We start from the raw sequence: 23,728 nt of genomic DNA on the forward strand, positions 1-23,728 counted from the left end.
TTTTGTGTACTGATTTTGTATCCTACAAATTTCACGAATTTGTTCATTAGATAACTAATTTTTTGTTCGTTAGATAACAATTTTTTGATGGAGTCTTTAGAGTTTTCTACATATAATATCATGTCGACTAGTGATGGTTTTACTTCTTCCTTTCCAATTTGGACAACTTTTATTTCTTATTCTTGCCTAATTGCTCTGACTAAGACTTTCAGTACTATGTCAAATAAAAGTGATGAGGGTAAATTCTTGTCTTGTTCCTGATCTTAGATGAAAAGTTTTCAGCTTTCACCATTAAGTATGATGCTAGTTATGGACTTGTCCTATACGGCCTTTTCATGTTAAGGCATGTTTCCTCTATACTGACTTTGTTGAGAGTTTTTAATCATAAGTTGAATTTTGTTAAATGCTTTTCCTGCATCTATCGAGATGATCATACAATGTTTACCCTGCATTTTGTCAATGTAGTATATCACACTGACTGATTTGTGGATGATGAGCCATCTTTGCATTCCTGGGATAAACCCCACTTAATAATGGTGAATGATCATTTTAATGTTTTGTTGAATTTGATTTGCTAATATTTTGTTGAGGATTTTGCCTCTATGTACATCGGGGATATTGGCATGTAATTCTCTTTTCTTGTGGAATCCTTGTCTTATTTTGACATCAGGGTAATGCTGGCCTCATAAAATGAGATTGTAAGAGTCCTTCCTCTTCTATTTTGTGACAAGTTTGAGAAAGATTGGTGCTAATTCTTCTTTGAATATTTGGTTGCATTTACCAGTGAAGACATCTGGCCCTGGACTTTCTTTTGTTGAGAGATTTGCTTTTTTTTAATCTACATTTTTATTCACTTTTCAATAAATTTAAATCTTTGAAGGAAAAAGCATCACATGAATTCTGTGTTTAATGGCCTTAGCACAAAAGTTGCTTCCGAATTTGGCATGAACTCTGCCACTGTTCCTGAGTGTGAGTTGTCTTTTCCCAGATAACTCTGGTTTTGTTGGATTTTCTGCCAGGAGTTACTGTGTTGTTCTTTGCTTTGTACACATAAGCACATCTCCTGCCCAGATGGAATTCAATTTCATCTTGGACATACACACCTTCAGTTTTCAGGAGAGCTGTGTGCTCCCTCTGGTTCCATAGACCCTGATTAAAACCAGCAAAAATAGCCTTGGACCACAGCCTTCCAGACACATTTATTGTTTTAGAAGTCTTGTTCCCAGCAGGCTGAAGGTCAGGGGACCAGCACCATCAGTCCCATATCCCCTCAATCCTGTCCTCTCTGTTGCTGGAATCCATAGAAATCATGAGCTGGTAGAGCCTTGGAGCCACACCAAAGTCTCAGCAGGAGCAAATAGTTGAGCCTCAAGAGGTTTTTTTATTAATCACTCAATCTCCTTACTAGTAATTACCCTGTTCATATTTTCTATTGCATCATGGTTCAGTCCTGACAGATTGTTGTTTTTAGGGATTTATTCATTTCTTCTAGGTTGTTCAATTTGTTGGAGTGTAACTGTTACTCGTAGTCTCTTATGATTCTTTGTATTTCGTATATTTGAATCCCCATGAGTAAGACAACTACAACTGCAAACTAATATCAGCGTATTTGATCACAAGTAGGGCTATGTCCATGATATGTCTCTCTAAATGGTGAACAACAACCTCTGATCAAGTTCAAAACAAGACAAAGTCCAGTCACCCTGGTTTTATATGGTAGCTATATTCTTAGAAATGAAAAAAAAGAAGAAATTAAAATCTATGGAAATCTCAAGGTACAGCAAATCTATGCAAAAAAAAAATTTGGTGTGTTTATATTAAATAGTGTCGATATCCTGAATCAAATAACTAAAAATGACTTCATAACTGTCCAGGAGGACATTAAGAGTGAAATAGAACACAGGGGAAGTTGCCAGATAAAAAGGCAATATTTGAGACATACTGATACAAAAAATATATTTGTTGCTTATCTGACATTTGAAATTCAATGGAGTGACCTTATTTTATCTGGCAACCCTAGACCTATGGCAGTCTTTGTTTTATGGGACTGTTTGGCAAGTCAGCTAGCATTTTGTCCCCCATATACTATGTACTAGCAGGCCGCTTCATTTCTCTACATTCATAACACTGTCACAAATGTGTGAGGTTCCTCCTCACACCTACTAATTTCTCCAACACCAATTAGTCATACTACAATTCAGCTTTGACACTAAGTACTCAGAATTAGCGCAGGCCCCCAGGTTAATATCTCAGTCTTACCAGACTGCCCCCGTTTGACACTAAGTACTCAGAATTAGCGCAGGCCCCGAAGGTTAATATCTCAGTCTCACCAGACTGCCCCTGTTTGACACTAAGTACTCAGAATTAGCGCAGGCCCCACAGGTTAATATCTCAGTCTCACCAGACTGCCCCCGTTTCAACACCGATCACAAGTCCTAGGTTGTCACCTGTACTTCTGATCAAATCGGGATTCCCACAAGCCCCTCGTCAGGTTTGATAATTTTCTGTAGTGACTCACAAAACTCAGAGAAACATTAGCTGACATTTAAAAGTTTATTTTTTAGAGGATGATAAGGGATACAGACAAACAGCAAGATGAAGAAGTGCATAAGATGAATTCTGGAAGGGTCCTGAACGCTGGAGCTTCTGTCCCCAAGGAATTTGGGATGCGTCACCCTCCCAACCCTTGGAGAAGGGAATGGCTACCCACTCCAGTATTCTTGCCTGGAGAATTCCAAGAACAGAGGAGCCGGGAGGGTTACATCCATAAGCTACAGTCCATGGGGTAGGACACAACTGAGCAACTAACACACACGCACAGCTTCCCAACACCTAAGTGTTGTTTGCCAACCCAGAAACATTCTGAACACTATAGTTTAGGAATTTTTATAGCAACTTCAGCATGTAGACATGATTGATTATTAATTCAATATCTAACCCCTCTTCTCTCCCCAGAGGATAGGAGGTGAGGAAATTTCCAAGCCTCTAATCATGACTTGGACCTTCTGGTGACCATCCTGCATCGTGAGTAAGACACTCCTAGCATGCTTATTACTCAGGAAATTGGAAAGGTTTTTGGAGCTTTGTGTCAGGAACCAGGAGCAAAGACCAAATATGTATATCTCTTTTTATGTCACAGAACCCCAATAACTCTTTTAAAAATTCTCACAACTTCCAAAATGCCTTTTATGGGATCTGTCCCTATTGAGAACCACAGTCCTACAGTGAAGATCACCAGAAGAATCCTACGTATGCACACAGAGCCCTGATTAACTTTTTAGTGATCGAATCAAACCTTAACAAACAGCTAAAGATTCACAGACATTCGAAAAAGATCCTCAAGGTGAAAAACAATGATGAGAACAGGTGGAATTCTAGAAACAGAAAACAGATAATTGAGAAAGGAAGATATTCATCAAGCAAATCATTTACGAACAATTCTTTGTACCAAAAGACTTGAGTTTCAAGATTAAAAGACCTCATTGAGTGCCAGTACAAAGAATACAGGTCCACATCATGCTAACATTTCAGAACACCAGGGATGAATAGAGGTTTCTAAAGTGAAAGAAAAAGTTATATCAAAATAACTATGAATAAGAAGGGCCACTCCTCCACTGTAATATAAGGAACTAGAAAATATGGAAGAATGTGTTCAAAATTCTAAGGGAAAAAAAAAAACATTTTCAGTCCATTCTATACTCAGTTGAATTATCTATTAGCTATGAAGATAAAGGAAAATTCAGGCTTGAAAAGTCTCAAAAGACTTTTCTCCCATGTATTTTTTTCTCAAGAAGCTATTTGAAAATGTGATCCATGAAAAATGAGGCAGTTAATACACCCCAAAAGAGAAAGTCATGTCATCTAGGTATCAGACTCAGGCACAGGCAATTTCCAGGTTTATGAAGGGAAGTTCCAGAGCTGTAGCTACATAACTGGCCCAGAGAGTAAGACATTTGCTTGGATCTAGATAATGGAGGCAGAAAAGTTGTCTGAAAGTTATCTGAGAAGTTATCTGATACATTTAACTATGTGAACAACTGTGTTAAGAATCCGACCATTAGAAACAAGACATTTAAGCAAAAGAGGGCAGAGGGGTGGAGGAGCAATTATTAACCCTAATAATATCAAAATGTTTACAGGAAAGGAGGAATAGTTTTTGGCTTTGCAATGAACAGTATTTATATAATCATAATAATTACAATACTGGAAATGGATTTAACCAAGAATTTGAGTACTGGAAAAAAGAAGGAAGTAGCAAGAAAGCAATATCCATTTAACTAGTGAGAAAGCCCATAGTTAAGTCATCCAACCAATTACATATATGCATATCCATAGAAAAATAGAGATAAATACTAAAGAAAAGAAAGAACTAAAAAATAAAGTTAACTGGACAAGGGTAGCTGTTTTTCCTTATGAGACTTTTGGAATAATTTAATATTTAAAGCTATATGTTTCTATACAAAAGTAAAAGTTAATTTCAAGAAATTAATATGGCTGTGGTAGAAGTAGTCTGGAGGACTTCCCTGGTGGTCCGGTGGTTAAGAATCCCCCTGTCAATGCAGGGAACATGGGTTCCTTCCCTAGCGTGGGGAGGACTTCCCACATGCCATGGGACAGCTGAGCCTGTGCATCACAACTACGGAGCACAAGCTCTGGGGACCACAAGCCACAACCACTCAACCTGCTCGCCGCAGCTAGAGAAAGCCTGTGCAGCAGCCAGAATAAAACAAAACGGATAATTAAAAAATAATAATAATCTGGAAACGTTTTTGTTTCGTTCTGTGTGGGTTTTTGGGTTTTGTTTCTTTTTTCTGTGCTGGTTTTGGGTGCTGCCCAGGCTTTCGGAGGGGATTGGGCAGGGGGGCAGCTACTTTTCCTTGTGATGTGCAGGCTTCTATTTGCAATGGCTTCTCCTGTTCAGGAACACAGGCTCCAGACTCAGGGGCTCAGTAGTTGCAGTACACAGGCTTAGTTGCTCCTCAGCGTGTGAAATTTTCTCAGACCAGGGACTGAACCAGTGTCCCCTGCATTGGCAGGTGGATTGTTAACCACTGGACCACCAGAGAAGTCCTGGAAACTTTTGAAAGTAGAATCTGCTGCATTCGGACACTAAATTTATTCCTTAAGCTACTCTCTGTCTCATGACGGGGCAAAATAGATCAGCCTCTTTGAATAGGGAAATCAATGACTCCTGTTTAGAAAAGGACCACAGGGAAGGAGTTTGGGAAGAACCCTGCTGTACGCACCTGCTATGACCATAATCCTGCTCTCTTATTCAGAGTTTTGCCAAGTCGCCAGGAGCAGAAAAATGCTTTCTTTACCACATAGAGCAAAGAAACGAGTGGTTTGATAACAAAGACTGATAAATGTCTCACTCAGAGGAAGCCTGGGCCTCCCAAAAGTTATAAATTACAACTTTGGTGACACTTATCAGGGTTCCGGAAGTTGCAACTGGGACATGGAGAAACCACAAAAGACTAGTGTTTTCTTCAAACACAGAGAAAGACCTGGAGTCAGTTTAAACAAAGATTCCCATCTATTGAAGCAGATTGGTAAGAAAAAAGTCTAAGAGATGTGTCTACCTCTTTAAATCTTGCTCTAAATTGCAGGTTGCCTTTCATGCATAAGATTAGAGATTTAAGATTAGAAATTGTCCAATCGCTGTTCAGTTTTAATGGAGAGTTTTATTTTGGTAGGAAAAAAAGACACACAAATGGACTGAGTGGGGTGCTATAGTTTGTAACTCAGTTAGCCATACTTAGGAAAAACCTGTCTGCCATGATTCAAATGGGTGGCAGCTCTACCTGGACTACAGAACTGGTGTGTGAAAAGAGACAGCATCTTATGGTCTCACCATCCTGTTTCTGGGACTTCATGAGAAATGGTACTTTCCTTTTGGGGCCTATAGCCCACTTCAAGGCAGATCTGAAGATTTGTACATGTTGGTTCATCACAAATTCTGATTGAGGCATTGACATTGATTTGGTTCCGAGATAAGAATGGACTATATCCCAGTGTACTTTAATAAGTATTCCATTAAGAAACTTTGAATTTTTAGTAAGAGAAGTTGAAAAACCTATGAATTAGAGATTTTAGTCAATCATTTCTGAAAATGTTTTTACAAAGTTCTGGTTGATTTATTAAGTAGACCCTAAAGACAAAACGGAGAAGGCAATGACACCCCACTCCAGTACTCTTGCCTGGAAAATCCCATGGATGGAGGACCCTGGTAGGCTGCAGTCCATGGGGTCACTAAGAGTCGGACACGACTGAGCGATTTCACTTTAACTTTTCACTTTCGTGCATTGGAGAAGGAAATGGCAACCCACTCCAGTGTTCTTGCCTGGAGAATCCCAGGGACGGGGGAGCCTGGTGGGCTGCCATCTATGGGGTTGCACAGAGTCGGACACGACTGAAGCGACTTAGCAGCAGTAGCAGCAGCAGACAAAAAGATAGACATAGGACATAATCAGCAAGTGTGAGTGTGCTGTTGGGGCCCAGGGCAGGCCACCCTAAAACATGTCTCAATGGCATATTATTTTTGAATTAAAGTTACTTAAGAAATGGTTTACGCAAGAGGGACACTTTGACCTTCCTTTCTGTCTCCCTGAAAGTAGGAAATAAATCTCCCATATGAAAAGTGCCCTCCCTATACTAAGAGGTAGAAAGTGAAAGTGAAGTCGCTCAGTCATGTCTGACTCTTTGTGGCCCCATGGACTGCAGCCTACCAGACTCCTCCATCCATGGAATCCTCCAGGCAAGAGTACTGGAGTGGGTTGTCATTTCCTTCTCCAAAAGGTAGGACATCCTTATGACCAGAGACAGGGAATTCAAAGCCAAGAAGCCTATGTAGACAAAATTTATTATTTATTTACTAATCTTCCACCCAAACCCAAACTTTGCTTAAATTCCTAACTAATTAAGCACCCAAACCTAAGTTTCTTCTTCCTGCCAATTCCTCTTAAAATTATTGTTTCTTTTCTAAAAAGTATAAAAGCTGTCTTCTTTGGCTACTTCTTAGGTCCCATTTCAATGAGACCTCCATGAACATGAATTAAACTCATCTTTTCTTCTTCTGTTAATCTCTCTTGTGTCAATTTTATTGTTCGTTCAGCCACAAGAACTCAAGAGGGATAGAGGGGGAAACTTATTTCTTCCTGAGGGTACCCTGGGTAGAAGGAGCACCTTTAAGCTGTCAGAGGTGTCTGACACAGGTTTCGGCATCCTTTTGAGATGTAGAAATCACCATCTCAAACTGCAGAATTCTCAGCTCTCCAGATAAGCTCTGGCAAAGTCTCCCTTCACGATTGATGAAATATGGAGTTTTCCTGGACTCTGGCTACAGAAGTCTGCCTGTTAATCAGGAAATAGTCACTCAGGGCATTGTGGATAAGATAGGATGTCAGCGTACGGCTGTCCACACCACCAATCTTTGCATAGTCGTGGTGGACTTCATGAGGATAAGAACACATGAGAAGGAAAGCTCTGCCTCATTCCCGGTTTCCTGCCTTTCAACTTCCTCTAGTAGTAAAATGCTAGCCACACAACTTTCCCCACTCTTCAAGAAACCAAATACTATTTAATTACTGCAGACACTAGCTACCATTCATGGAGTGGTTACTATGTGCCAGGCACATGCCTCATTTCCCTGTAACAATCTCACAAGAAGAGACGTGCCATTTTCCAGATGAGGAAGCAGAGGCTTTAAGAGGTAGTAACATGCTAAAGATCATGTAGTGCTGGCATTCAGATTTATACAGTTTGAGCAGATATCCTATTTCTATTTATTTTTGTATAAATAAACCTGAGTTGGGTTTTTTTGTCACTTACAACCAAAGAGTGTTATCCAGTAGGGATGGTTAATGTGACACTGTACATCAGCCGTGGCAAAACATGAAACCACCAAGCCCCAAGAAAGACAGGCACTGAGTCTCAGAATCTTCTGGAACTGGAGTTTCACATGCTTCAGTGCTTCATTCCTTATTTCTATTCTTGGTTTCTTCCATTGACTGGTTGATGGTAAGTTAGAGTAGGGGGATTATTTCTGAGATTTCAAGTAATTTTTAATTTAGTCTAATATTTGTCTTTTTATTTTTCTACACTGAATATGTGTTTCTTACATAGGTTTTTAAAAGTATGAGGAAAACAAAATCAAAAGGAGCTTCTGAATGCTGATTACTCATCACCACTTAATTGCTCATGATCCCAGAAATGTGTATATATATATATATATATATATATATATATATATATATACAGACTCCTACATGCCAGAAAAGTGGATTTAAATGTGGCTGGATAAAATGTTGAAATGTCCATTATTTTTCTCTCTCTCATTTTCTCTTCCCCTTTTTCTTTCACCCCAACTTAAGGGGTAACCTGCTCTACTTCAAGGGAGGTATGTGGTAGGAAGGACAGAAAATAAAAATAGTATGCAAAATACTTTCCTTTCTGGCTTTTATTTCCAAAAAGGTAAGGGCCAGAAAGAGAAGAGGAATTGTGGGTAGAAGCAGAATATGTGGAAGAACCATGAACAGAAAATGATCTCCTCAATACTAAGAAAAGACTCACCAGGGAGAAGAGTAGCAAGTTGATAGTCTCAGAGTAATGACACCAAAGAGTAAGCTTTTTTTTCTAACATCAAATAATTATCTAAAAATTTTAAAACAACTTTTTTAAAAAATTCATACACCAATGAATATAAAAGTAGAGGTGGAAAGTACTAACATAAGACAATATTTAACATCAACAAGACTCACCTAAACAGGCACCTCCACCAAAAGCTTTTAGAAAGTCTGAAGTTAGGGAAAAGTCATTGAATCAAGGATCTGGAGTTTTCCTACTTTTAAGCCACTCCTTTAATTTTAAAGCTCTCTAGAGACAGAGATGAAACAAGGAGTAAAGTTCTGTGAAGATATTTTTAGTACTCTGCTTTCTTAAAAGCTTAAGGGAATTGGCACGTTCATATTTTTTATGTGTAAAAGGTCTGTCCTGGTTTCTTCTTTTCAGCTTCTGGATGTCATTCACCAAGGATCAGTGAGCTGGATGTTCCATAGGTGTGATCCAAAATTCTTCCCTACCAGCCTTTTCCCTTCCATCTGGGGATTAGCCCAGGCCATGAGTAAATCATATCTTTCTGCCAGGTAAATAACTCACTGCTCAAACCCAGAAAAGGCTGCAGGGCTGGGAGTTGGGGGTAAAGAAAGGGCAAGATCTTACCACCTGATTCAGTTTTCTGGTTGTTTCAAATTTTTCTTACATAAACTTTTTATCCTGGAATAATTTTAGATGTACCAAAAAGTTGCAAACATAATACAGAGAATTAATATATACCTTTCATCCAGTTTTACCTAATTTTAACATTTTATAGTACATGATATATTTGTCAAAGCTAAGAAAATAGTATTAGCACATTTTGGTTGAATAGACTTTATTCCGATTTTACCAGCTTTTCCTCTAATGTCATTTTTCTATTCCAGGATCCAATTCAGGATGCTGCTGCTGCTAAGTAGCTTCAGTCGTGTCCGACTCTGTGCAACCCCATAGACAGCAGCCCACCAGGCTCCCCCGTCCCTGGGATTCTCCAGGCAAGAACACTGGAGTGGGTTGCCATTTCCTTCTCTAGTGCATGAAAGTGAAAAGTGAAAGTGAAGTCGCTCAGTGGTATCCGACTCTTAGCGACCCCATGGACTGCAGCCTACCAGGCTCCTCTGTCCATGGGATTTTCCATATCGCAATTTGTGATTCATTGTTTTAAATTTTAATTGTATAAAATTGACACTTATTCATGGTTTAAAAAGTCAAAAGATTGTATACCACTTAAAACAAAGAAAAGCAATCTGCCCAAACCTTCCTCACCTCAAGTTCCTTTCTCCCAAAGGTAAACAATTTTATCTTTCTCTCTCTTTCATCCTCCCTTCCTTCAATCCGTTCTCACTGACCCCTGGACTGTTCCTTGAACATGCCAAGCCTACTTTCATTTTAAGGCCAAGTCTTTACTCAAATATCTTCTTCCCAAAGAATTCTATCATGACTGCCCTATTTAAAATTGTAACACTCATGCACTCCCAATCACTCTTACTTTGCTTTGTTCTTTCTTTTTTCCTAAAACACTGTTGTTTATTACGCACATTGTTTATTATCTCTCTCTCTACTAGAAGATAAGCTCTGTCTCTACTAGAAGGCAGAAATATTGTCACTGATGAATTTTACACACCTTAGAACAGTGCCTGCAGTAGTCACTCAAATCTTCGTTCAATAATTGAATGAATAAATGAGTATTGAGAGAAAAGGAAGCAAGTGGGGGAGATATAAGCTTGTTTCTCCTCCAGTTCTGCAATATTCTTCTTGTTCCCATTTGACAGAGACTAACAGGGAGCCAGCTGGCAAGGGAAAATTGTGGTGTGCAGGGTTCTAGTCCCAGCATTACAGAGCAAAGTGCAGAAGGGTGGGTTTGAAGCTAAGACACAATCATGTAATAACTGGCATGTACACACACACACACACACACACACACACTTATCTTGCCCTAATGATTACAATATAGCATACATTTCTATTTTTGGTTAAATCAATGTTTATCAATTATGTTATGGTTGGTATGTACTATTGTTTACAGCTGAGTCATGTTCTGAACATGATAACATTTCCTTTCTTACATGACTTTCTCTTTTTCTTGAATTTAATAATTGTCTTATCTTTCTGTGTTCTCAATTTTATCCCCAAAATTCTTTCATAGAACTATATAAAACTCTTCTCAAAACAAACACATCAAGAGTCTATGAGCCCAGTTCTTTTCTTGACCACATCCCTCTTGTCCTCCTACTTTATATTTTCATCTATTTAGTTTCTTTATTTCTATGGTTAAGTCTTCCCATATTCCATAAGAGCCTGTGTGTGTGTGTGTGTGTGTGAGAGAGAGAGAGAGAGAGAGGCTTTTAATACAATAGTCCACAAAATCAAATGTATCAGATGATCCATTAGTTCTTTAAATTTCTTTCCTCCCAGAGCTCTATAGCCTGCTCCAGGTTGGCTGTTTCTTCTTGAGGCCTGTTGCTTGGTTGTTGTGCTGGAACTTTCCTTTTCTATCATCCTGAATGTCTTCTCACTTATGTTGAATCCTCTGTATTTTAAATTCTAGGCTTCTTCTTCTTGGTTTAATTGTTTTTTGAGACTCACATCTTGCAGTATCTTCCTGAGAAAGTATGGCATGGGAGATAAGTGTTTGTCTGAATTGGCCTAGTCTCGGTCTTTATAGATAGTTTGGGTAAGAAAATTTAAGTTGAAAACTATTTTCCCCAGAATAAAGAAGGTAATGCTCCATTATCTTCTATTTTCCAAGTTGCAGTTGAAACGTCCTATGTCATTCCATCTCCCAGTCCTTTATATGTAACCTATTTTTCCTTCTTGTACTCCTCTCTGGAAAAGCTTTGGTTGGTTGGTTTTTTGTGTCTCTGATGATCATGACTATTTACTCACATGTGAAAATAAGAAACCAAAGGCTGATCAGTGTGTATGGATAGAGCATGTTGAAAACTATCCAATTTTTTTTAAATAAATCCATTCTGCCAGTACTTATTTTTGGACTGGTCAGTTTCTCCAGATAGAAATAATTTAGTTTTTTTTTTTTTTTTTCCTCGCGCTCGGCGCCTGAGCCTCGCCGGGAGCGCGGGAGCCACCGAGCCCCGGGGAGGAGGGAGGAGCGAGCGCGGCGCCGGGCGACGCCGGGCTGCGCGCAAGCGCAGAAATAATTTAGTTTTTTATTTTAGGTATTTCTGATGATTGGAGAGCCTGCTAAGTATATGGATTCTCACTTAATGGCACTCTTCTCAATATGGCACTCTGCTCTGCCCTCTGTTGCACCTGAGTTCTCAACTCCAGAGCTTCTTTGCCACAGTCTCTGCAGAAAATATATTTGCCCCATTTCCTTGTCAGTCAATAACTGCTTGGTTGTGTGTAGTAGGGAAAAGGATATGAAGCCTAAGGATTTTACTCAGTCATTTTGTTTGAAGTCATACCCTGAACCATTTCTTGTTTTATACTACTGTGTGTCCCTGAGCATATCATGTTGAGGCCTCCATTTTTTCCTCTGAACTCTGAGGACCTTTGAGACACATGTATTCTCTAAGGTCTTCTCAGCCCTGGCCTTCTCAGCCCTAGCCTATGAACCTTCACAAGGTAGAGCTCTCTGCCTAGCAAGTAGCACAGATAAGAATATATAGGAGGTCAAGAAAGGGGTGGTAACAGTAAGACAGAGTTGTAGGAAGACGTCAAAGAAAAGATGGGACTTGAGAAGGACTAGAGACAGTTGGAGAAGTAGGTCAGGAGAGAGAACCTCCTCAGGTGGTCTAACATGAAGATATATTGGGGCAGAATTGTCAGCAATTTTAGAGCCTGGTAAATTATAGAGGATTGTGAAATTGGAGAGTAAATTTTGATCAGATTGTGATGGATTTGATTCTCTTCTCTAAATCAGTTGTTCTGATGATTAAAATTATCTGGAGATCTTTGAAAAAAATGCTCAGTTCAGTTCAGTCGCTCAGTCGTGTCTGACTCTTTGTGACCCCATGAATCACAGCATGCCAGGCCTCCCTGTCCATCACCAACTGCTGGAGTCTACCCAAACCCATGTCCATTAAGTCGGTGATGCCATCCAACCATCTCATCCTCTGTTGTCCCCTTCTCCTCCTGCCTTCAATCTTTCCCAGCATTAGGGTCTTTTCAAATGAGTCAGCTCTTCACATCAGGTGGCCAAAGTATTGGAGTTTCAGCTTCAACATGAGTCCTTCCAATGAACACCCAGGACTGATCTCCTTTGGGATGGACTGGTTGGATCTCCTTGCAGTCCAAGGGACTCTCAAGAGTCTTCTCCAACACCACAGTTCAAAAGCATCATTCTTTGACTCTCAGCTTTCTTTATAAGCCAACTCTCACATCCATACATGACCACTGGAAAAACCATAGCCTTGACTAGACGGACCTTTGTTAACAAAGTAATGTCTCTGCTTTGTAATATGCTGTCTAGGATAGCCATAACTTTCCTTCAAAGGAGTAATTTCATGCTGCAGTCTCCATCTGCAGTGATTTTGGAGCCCAGAAAAATAAAATCAGCCACTGTTTCCCCATCTATTTGCCATGAAGTGATGGAACTGGATGCCATGATCTTAATTTTCTGAATGTTGAGCTTTAAGCCAACTTTTTCACTCTCCTCTTTCACTTTCATCAAGAGGCTCTTTAGTTCCTCTTCACTTTCTGCCATAAGGGTGGTGTCATCTGCATACCTGAGGTCATTGATAATTCTCCCAGCAATCTTGATTCCAGCTTGTGCTTCCTCCAGCCCAGTGTTTCTCATGATGTACTCTGCATATAAGTTAAATAAGCAGGGTGACAATATACAGTCTAGACCTTATAAATCAAAATGTTAAGGGAGTCGAGCCCAAGAACTTGTATTTCTATAAACTTGCCACTTGACTCTGCCAAACCAGAAAGTTTGGAACCACTTCTTTAGGCAATGGGCCACGGATGATTTGGAATCAAGAATCATGATTGGGGATTCTAGAAAAGATGAATTTGATGAACCATATGCAATGTAGACTGGAGTTGAGGAACAGGAGACAACCAATCATTGGAAACAATTTCAATTCCCCCAGCAGAGGGTCACGAGGGCCTAGAGAAGGGAGGTGGGTAGGGAGAGAGAAAAAAGGGAGTGTACCAATTTATCTGTTATGATAAACTTTGTCCAACCACCACCCCAATTCACATGTTGATGTCCTAACCCCTGGTACCTCAGAATGTGACCTCATTTGGAATTAGGGTCATTGCAGATGTAATTAGTTAAGTCAGGATGGTATTATTAGGGTGGGGCCTAATCTAACATGATGTGTTCTTATAAAAAGGGGAAATATGGTCACTGGCACAGACACACATAAAGGGAAGATGGTGTGAAGAGAAACAGGGAAAAGATGGCTAATTACAGACCAAGGAGAGAGGCCTAGAACACATTCTTCCTTCAGCCCTTGTAAGGAACCAATCCTGCCAACACCATGATCTTGGTCTTTTAGCTTCCAGATCTATGAGACAGTAAATTTCTGTTTAAGCCGCCCAGTTTGTTTTACTTGGTTATGGCAGTACTAGAAAAGTAAAATACACCATCTTTTTGGAAACATATTCCTGAATTCAAGGTACTTCTTCTTCACTTTTTCATGAGCAATGATTCCCCAAAGCCACATGCAGAGAAGACTAGAAGCAGTGGTTCCATGTACAAGATCCTCTTCTACCTAAAGAGTGAATGGGGGTGACTTTTCTGGGTCACTGATCAATTGTTCCCAGAACCCACCTGAAAAGTCAAAGAACCAACTCTAGTGATTGGAAATTGCTAGGCAGAAATGCCCATTCTCCCAACATGAGAAAGTAATCAGTGCCAAGAATCTCAGATAGTGGGTAAACCACAGAGGAGAAAGGAAACTCATCTCTGTGGAGCCATTAACATCTCACTGGTGGCTCATTCAGAAAGAATCAGAGCTGCAAAGGTGGAACAACCTACAAAAAAAGGTAAACCCTGGCTCTGTAATTTTATAACTTGGCCTTTGCTGAAATAACTATCCCCCTTGGCTAGACAAAGAATTTCCAAGAACTCTATATATCAAGGTCAATGGCATGATGACCAGGGACAGGCAAGTCTACAGAGAGATCTTGGCGTCAAGCCAATCAGTGCTGCCATTGCTAACATCGTTGGCCCCCTTGGCCCTTTTACCTGCCAGTGTTCTCAACACCAACCCTCACTGTAGGTCACTGGACATCTGCTCTCTTCAGAGCTGCCAAGTTTTGCTAGAGAAAGTATTACAACCATTCCACAGGACCTGCTAAACATTCCACTTCCCAACCACATCTGGGCCCTCCCTGCTTTCACAGCTATCCACCTGAAATCGACTTCCTGTTGCTTCTCTCCCAGACCTTGCATCATGGAAATATCATCAGCAAAATCCATACTGTGGATTTCTTCAGAAAAGAAATTCAAGGAACAACAGAAGAGGTAGCTTTAAAAAGATTTATGAGGTACAGTAACCAACTGCAGTGTGTAAACTATGGATCCCAATTTAAATGAACTAAAAAAAATTATTATAAGACAATTGACAAATTGTGAACGCTGAATATTTGGTAATCTAAGGAATTATTAATGGTTTCTAAGTATGATAATGTTTATGTTTAAAGGACATTTATTTTAGAGATACCTGTTGAAATATTTATAGATGATATGACTGCTTCAAAGTAATGAAGTAGGAGGAGCATGTGCGGGTATATATGAAACAGATTGGCCATGTACTAATAATTGTTGAAGCTGAGTGAATCAGGTTCATTAAAGTATTTTCTCAACTTTTGTGAATGCTTGGAAGTTTTCCATCATTAAATGCTTTTTAAGAAAAGATTCGTCTATACAACATTCAAAATTCATTAAAAATGAATTTCAACTTTTGCTTCATTTGTCAAAAAAGTACACAAGGAATTACATTGTTTGAGACCTGGAAATACCAGCGCAAAAATCTGAAGACTCTTGTGTCTCCTCCAAGTCCCACTAACTCAGGCCATGTCTCTCTTCTCTGATTCCCTCTCAAACTCTCTGGCCTACCTAGACTCATCTGCCTTTTTCACCACCCTTTCCCTCTTGCCTCTTCCTGCCCTCTTCCTGATCTTCCCTGATCCTTCATGCAAGTAGCTCCAAGCCCTTTTCAATCTAGTCTTCTGAACTCCTTCCAATTCTCACTGCTACATATAACCCTGCTTAGCTCAACAAGAGCAGAAGAGTCTGGCAGAAAATACCAGAAAGCACTCCAATATATGTTAGTATTTTGTTCATGTAAAAAAGGAGTGAAGACTAAATAAGATTAGGATGTTATATATAGTTTGTGTCCTCTCTCTCAATCTTATTTTATCTATGTATTTATTGCTTAATATTATAAGCACTTTTCCAAATCCTTGAGTATTCTTAGAAAACCTGGATTTTTTCATGTCCACAGAGTACTCTACTATATGTATTTATCCCATTCTTATGTTAGATCCGGTGATCCCTTAGTTGCCAAAGCCTTCAGTCCTCTTTCTCTTTGACTTTCCACAGTACATGACACTACTGATCATCCTTCTGCCTTGAAAATTTCCTCCATTTGCTCTTGTTGAGTCCCCTTGGTCTCCCTTCTCACTGAAGCCCTTCTTCAAGTCAGGGAGAGAGGCTTTATCCTAGCTGTTGGCTAGAGATTGGCTTTGAAAGACATCTGCTCTTTATCACTGTTGGCAGTTTTCTAGGACTGCCGTAACAGAATACCACAGACTGGGAGGCATCAACAACAGAAATGTCTTTCACAATTCAGGAGGCTAGAAGGCTGACATCAAGGGGTCATCAGGGTTGTTTTCTCCAAAAGCCTCTTTCTCTGGCCCTCCACCCTCAGCCCTAACCTCTTTCCAGGGTTCCAGACCTGCATCTCCCCTGTCTATTGTGCATGACCACCAAAATATAGTCCATTATAGAATCACCAACTCCACTGGCCAACCTCAGGGAGCCATCTTCAACCAGCCCTGCTTGCCTCCTTGTACCTGGCCACGTGGCTGCCACTTCCTCAGGGTTCAGCTTGATGTCTCAGAGTCACCATCCACTCTTCCTTTACCCTCCACTTCACCGAGTGACAAGCCCTGCAGAAATCTATTTCTGAGATATTTCCCACAACAGTTTCTTATGTCTCATTCTCACTGCTCCACTCAGACTTTGAATTTTCATCTCCCATTTGCATTCACCACCTACTTGATCTTTTATCTTCTATTTCTGTCCTCTCCAATCTATGTTACATCCAATCACCATATTAACCTTCCTAAAGTTTGGCTTTCAGTGCGTGGCTTACCTGTTCAATAATCTCCAGCAGCTCCACATTACTTACCAAACTGAGTTTTGATGTTTAAGGCCCAATTTAATATGACATGCCAAATAACATCCCCAATCTTATTTTTCACTTCCTCCCACACACATCTTGGATGGCGAATAGTATAGCTCCAGAGTCAGAATCCAACCTAGTGCTTTGGCCTTGGGTAAATTATCTTAAGCCTCTGCTTCACCATCCATAAAACAGGAGTATTTGCAGCACTTACCTCATGTGTTATTGGGAGGATAGGATGAGATACAGTACACAAAACATAAAATCAGGCATAAACAAACATCAGACACTGTTACTATTATGACATCACTGCAATCAAACTGAATCTCTTGGTCTCCCCATACAAGTTTTGAGGTTTATTTTTCATCCCCCTACTTTTGCTCATACTGTTCCCCTGCCTGCAGTTTTTACCCACCATCTTCACCTTCTGAAATCCTATTCAAGGCCCTGCTCAGATGCTCTTTCTCTGAGCTTTTCCTCAACCACAAGCTTTAAGAGCTTTATCCTCACCCCTCTCAGCTTTGCTTACAATACTTCTAAGGCATTTACACCACCTTCTGGTAAGCTATGTGAATGCTTTATCTTCCTACAAATTAAGACAGTGCATGTCCTCTTTATATTTAATAACCTCTACGCAGCCCAGCACAAGGTCTGTCACAGAGCTGAAACTTAGGAAACTTTAATCAAAAGTTTAAGTGGATGATATTTCCTGTTTCTCAACAATAAAGTTGCATCCTGATACCTGTTTATTAATCAAATATTTATTAAGCATCCTATTAATCTTATTAATACCTCTTATTAAGTCTAGGATTAATGAATATGGTTCTTGCCCTATCAAAACTTACAGCCTAGTTCAGAAGATTATGCTTTCAGAAGTAAAACTGAGAACAAGTCAAGGCAATATTTAGCAATGTGTTTAATCAACTATAATCAAATTTCACAGCATATAATCCAGACAGTTTCCTGGGTGGTCAAGCTAGAAAGGAGTCTTTGAAGGAGTCAGAAAGTGGGGAGGGGAGAGACAAAGACAGAAATCTTCACTAGAAGGTTGAGCTCACTGGAAGGCAGATGAATTTAGACAGAGAAAGTAGAGGGAGGAGTAATTTTACAACAGAATTATTATTATACCTGCTTTATTGGGGAGGGAGATAAGCTAATTGGAATACGATACCTACTAAGTTAAGGATTCTTTGCTATGAAGTATCAGTAGATGACAATGGATACCAACTACAGTGTTCACATACAGTAATTATCATAACTATAGACATCAGGGATTAGCATTTACCTGTCAGAAGTCCATGTGAGTAATGGGCATTTCCCAAGCCTGTAGCAGAATAAAAGTAGCTACAGTTTCTGAGGAGTCAACTTGGATTGAAGAAGTTTTTGAGTTTTTTGCCTTTTTTATTTTGAGGCTCTAAAGTCACCCATGCTTCATCCAAGAGAAAAAGGTTTGCAGGGAAGTCAGACTTCCCTCTACATCACATACATATGGTCCTAAGTAAAGGTGGGCTTCCCTGAGAGTTCAGCTGGTAAAGAATCCTCCTGCGTTGCAGGAGACCTGGGTTTGATCCCTGGGTTGGGAAGATGCCCTGGAGAAGGGAAAGGCTAGCCACTCCAGGATTCTGGCCTGGAGAATTCCATGAACTGTATAGTCCATGGGGCTGCAAAGAGTCAGACATGACTGAGCGGCTTTCACTCACACACTCAAAAGCTTGAGACAGTTGTGAATTAGGACATGCAAGGTGAGGAATCCTAGAAAGAAAACTATTGCCCTAAAAGATCTCCCCCAAAAGCCTGTCCACAAGCCTGAAGCAACACCATTATACACCATGCAGTTGTATCCAGTTCTTTCCTTCCTAAGGAGGGCCACATTTAGTCTCCAATCTTTTGGTTTGGATGTGATTAGCATTCATTTGAGAGGAGGAAAGAGGACATAGAGACTGAGGATGAGTCCCTGACAGGAAAATTGGGAACAAAATAACTGGGAAAAGGGGAAAATAACTTGGTAAAGGGAAAAGCCTCCTGTCCCGAGACGACTGCGCCCGGGGCGCTTCCTCCGCTGTGCGGGCGCCTGCAGTAAGTGGGGAGGCCTGGCGGCCGAGCCCGCCGGCGCCCAGCCCTCAGATGCGCCAAGCGGCAGCCTCAGCCCTGGGCGGCACGTGAGAGGGCGGCTGGCCCGCCCTGGTCCGGGTAGCAGAGGATGCATTTCTGCCCGGTCTTACGAATTGGGAACGGCCGGCCTTGGCGCTGCAGTTTGGCCGCGGAGAGACTGACTCGGCTCCCTTCCCACCACGACTTTCGCAAAGGCTTCCTTGTGGGCCAGGCAGAGGATGATGCTGCGCCTGCCCTCCCTGGGCCCGCCCCGCACTGCACGTCTCCTGGGCCCACCAGGCCTGCTCACCGGGAGTTTCAAGCTCAGCCAGACGGGAGGGGTTTAAATGAATGACATGTTTCTTCCAAAGTCAGAATTAATGGGTCTTATTTCTGTATCTAACTCCCGTCTCATCTTCCAGTTTTCTGTGTCATGAACTCCGCAGCCCGGAGCGTCCTGACCAGGCCAAGACCGGCGCTCGTGCTGCCACCTGCTGGTGAAAAAACTCGAGCGGCCAACCGACTGCCGTCGGGTGGCCAGTGACTGGAAGGGGGATTTCAAGACAGGATATATTCCAGATTACTGGAGCTACGGACGTTTAAACGTATTATTTCCAAAGAGTACAACAGTTGACAGAAGACTTGGTCTAGGCTCCACGGGTCCTCTGGAAGTTTCTCTTTGGTTTCTTTTTCCAAGGGGACTGATATTTGCACAAGTGCAGTTTAGTGCAATAAAACAGATGTTCACCACCAAAGCACATAATGGATCCACATAGGTCAGAGCTGGTGTGTTACTAATGCCACCACCATGATGTCACTGTGATTTCCATCACAGTTGGCTCTGCCCTGCCTAAATTGCTCAGGATGCCCCCTGTGACATACCAATGGTCATCATCTAGGTACTTCACAGCCCAGTGGGTTATCTCATTGCCCTGTATTCTTGGGCCATACTGACTCTTTCTTCAGGCACCCTGATAGTATGATTTTGAAAGTGAATGCTTATTTTAAAAACAATTTTAGAGCCATTCTATTAGAGTGGTGGTGTTAGAGAAGACTCTTGAGAGTCCCTTGGACTGCAAGGAGATCCAACCGGTCCATTCTAAAGGAGATCAGTCCTGGGTGTTCTTTGGAAGGAATGACGCTAAAGCTGAAACTCCAGAGATGAGATCATGAGTGCATGCAGTGAGTCTACTAAAAAAGAGGATGTGCTCTAAGCTCAAATCACCCAAGTGTGTGTTCAGGCTTTGACACTTGCTAGTTTGGGGGATATGGGATGAGTTACCTCACTTCTCTGTGCCTTGGGTTTATCATCTGTAAAATAGATATGATAACAGCATTATCTCACAAGTTATTTATGAGAATTAAATTAAATAGGTCTACTTTGGCTCTTACACAGTAAGAACTCAAATGTCAGTCTGTTAAACCTGAACTAGATTTTGCTATATTCAGCATTTTGTTGCTTGGAAGATTCTGGTTTTTAAATTCCCAGATAAACAATTTCCCATTTGTTCATCATTTTACAGTTGTCTTCAGTACAATTGTATGTATTCTTTCCATTGCCTTGGGTGGTCGATGTCCTCATCCCCATTTTTAGGTGAATAAACTGAGGCTCAGAGTGGTTTAGTGACATACCCTATGTTATACAGCAAGTAGGCCAGAATGCACACCCAGCTCTTCTCTCCCCAAGACCAGGGTTCTGCCTACTATACAACTCTTACCTTTATAATTCTTCTAAATGTGGTGAGTACATATCTTATGTTATAACTGTCCATCAAGTATCTATGCAGTGCCTGCAGTTTTTCAAGTTTTAGTAACTTCCTAAAACCAGACCTCCAGATTTTAAGGAAATTGAGAGAAATACGTATATTATGAATAATTGAGCCCAATCCCCTCATACTCCCTTTTTGAAATGCTCCCCTACAGAGCTGAAATTGCTTCTTTCTTCTTCTTTCTTCCCTGCAGACTGAGAGCTCTGTGAAACTCAAGACTGACCATGTTGGTTCAATTTTCTTTCTGTAAAAAAGAAATGCAGAGAAGAAACCCTTTTCACTGAAAGGAGTCAGGAAACAAGATGAAATTTCTTTAACTCTCAATAGCAGGTCCATCCCAGTCTATAGGGAAAGAGATTAAGGATAGATTTAATAATTGGGGGCCAAATACTTCATTGAAGATCTTTCTTTCCTGGTTAGTAATGTAATAATAACTGAACAATTATCGAATGTCAACCATGAGCAGGCACTAAACTAAGCATGTCACATGTGTAAGCTCCATCCACATTCTGCAGCAACCCTGTATACAGGCACTTTAGTTATCCTCATTTTACTGATAAAGAAGCAGTCTGAGTTCCTCCCTTCTCACTACTGCACTTGACTAGTCTTAAAAAAAAAAAAAAAAAGAAGCAGTCTGAGAAGAACTTGGGTTTACCAGCATCACACAACTAGTAAGTAAAGTAGCAGAAAAGGAACTTGAACCCAGGTCTGTCTAACAGTAAGAGAAGAGGCTCTACCCTCTGCCTGGCCTGCCCCCCAAGAAGGAGCAGGGCATCTGCTGCCAGGCTTGCACAGGGAAGCTGACTCGTGTGGAGCAACAGATTGGGGGAGTGAGTGCACACTCCCTACCACAACCGTCTCCACTCCTTCTCTTTGATTTATTTTCCACCCAAGTGGCCAGGGTTTATACCAGAGTCATCTTCTTTGGCTCCTTCCCTGGTTGTGCCTGGCATTCCTGGCCCTGACTCATGCCCCAAAGCACTCTCTCCCCTAGTTCCTGGCAGCAGAGCTGGGGGGAATATCCAGTGTCAGAGATCAGCAAAGCCCTTCATGTGACAGAGGGCTACTCGCCTTCCCAGTGAACAGCACCTATGTCTCCAGAGAGTGGTTTCGATGACATCAGCCCTCCCAGAACTTGTCTTTCCTTCCACAAGTCCCTAGGGCCCAGCTCACAGGGAGCAGCTGCTCCTTGCAGCTCGCCAAACATTTCTACTCAATTCATGCAGTTCTGAGCCTCCCCATTCTCTTCCCATGTCCCTGTTTGTTCCTGCCCATCAGGATCTCCCAGAGCCAGATCTTTTTATGACTGATGGCACAGCCAATTTGTTTATGGGATTTGATTTCCAAATAATCAACAGCTCCAGTAATTTCAACAATAACTGCACAAGTAGCCCCAGACGATTCACGGCTTCTGGTCTCAAGATTTTTTTTGTTGTTGTTAATTTTTCAAAGGTTGTTTAGAATTCCAAGCTCATTTTCCTGTCATATCTGGTTCTAGTCTGCCATATCTTTGGCAGACTATAAGAACCAACTATCACATACTGAACATCCATAGTGGAAGTCAATGGAAAACTGAACACCTCTACAGGACTTGAGGAAAAGCAAGTACAGCAAAGGAGGGAAAGAAGATGAGGCTTCTGAGAGGCTAAAGTTCTGAGGAACTTCAGATGCAATAGAAAAAAGAGTTTCCCAGCTCCCAGATGCAGAGGGACAAGAGGAGACCTTGTTGACAAGCAGATTCCAGGGTCCCTCCCCCAGGTCTGATATGGGGCAAGAACTCTCAGGGTCAACAGAGAATTCTTCCAATTCAGGAGGTCCATGGAAAACACTCAGAGAAAGGCTCACTGCAGGACCAAGAACACCTGCTGAGGGAGACTTCACCCTCAAGGGAAGAGGATTCCTGCAGCAAGGAGAGAGGGAAGGGTTTCCTGAGGAAAGTGTTCAGAAAGAACAGTCAGGAAGCAGGAGAGGAGGGAATGTGCTACAGATGAGAACGAGGTCAAGACCCCCCAGAGGCCATATCATGAAGGGATCTAAAAGTTCAGTTCAGTTCAGTCGTGTCTGACTCTTTGTGACCCCATGGGCTGCAGCACCCCAGGCTTCCCTGTCCATTGCCAACTCCCGGAGCTTACTCAAACTCATGTCCATCGAGTTGGTGATGCCATCCAACCATCTCATCCTCTGTCATCCCCTTCTCCTTCTGCCTTCAATCTTTCCAAGCATCAGGGTCTTTTCCAGTGAGTCAGTTCTTCCCATCAGGTGGCCAAAGTATTGGAACTTCAACTTCAGCATCAGTCCTTCCAATGAATATTCAGGATTGATTTCCTTTAGGATTGACTGGTTTGATCTTCTTGCAGTCCAAGGAACTATCAAGAGTCTTCTCCAACACCACAGTTCAAAAGCATCATTCCTCAGCATTCAGCTTGCTTTATCATCCAATTCTCACATCCATACATGACTACTGGAAAAACCATAGCTTTGGCTAGCCAAACTTTTGTTGGCAAGCTAATGTCTCTGCTTTTAGGTTGGTCATAGCTTTTCTTCCAAGGAGCAAGCATCTTTTAATTTCATGGCTGTAGTCACCATCTGCAGTGATTTTGGAGCCCCTCAAAATAAAGTCTCTCACTGTTTCCATTGTTTCCCGATCTATTTGTCATGAAGTAATAGGACCAGATGCCATGATCTTAGTTTTCTGAATGTTGAGTTTTAAGCCAGCTTTTTCACTCTCCTCTTTCACTTTCATCAAGAGCCTCTTTAGTGCCTCTTCACTTTCTGCCATAAGGGTGGTGTCATCTGCATATCTGAGGTTATTGATATTTCTCCCAGAAATCTTGATTCCAGCTTGTGCTTCATCCAGCCCAGCATTTCTCATGATGTACTCTGCATGTAAGTTAAATAAGCAAGGTAACAATATGCAGCCTTGATGTATTCCTTTCCCAATTTGGAACCAGT

At 41.2% G+C, this 23,728-nt stretch overlaps 1 pseudogene; it reads right to left on the bottom strand.

Moving 5' to 3' along the window:
* Positions 1-866: 866 nt before the first annotated feature.
* Positions 867-7,224, bottom strand: LOC113900687 (annotated as a pseudogene).
* Positions 7,225-23,728: the final 16,504 nt, after the last annotated feature.

This window comes from Bos indicus x Bos taurus, chromosome 11 (assembly GCF_003369695.1).
Source record: "Bos indicus x Bos taurus breed Angus x Brahman F1 hybrid chromosome 11, Bos_hybrid_MaternalHap_v2.0, whole genome shotgun sequence".
NCBI classification, from domain to species: Eukaryota; Metazoa; Chordata; class Mammalia; order Artiodactyla; family Bovidae; genus Bos; species Bos indicus x Bos taurus.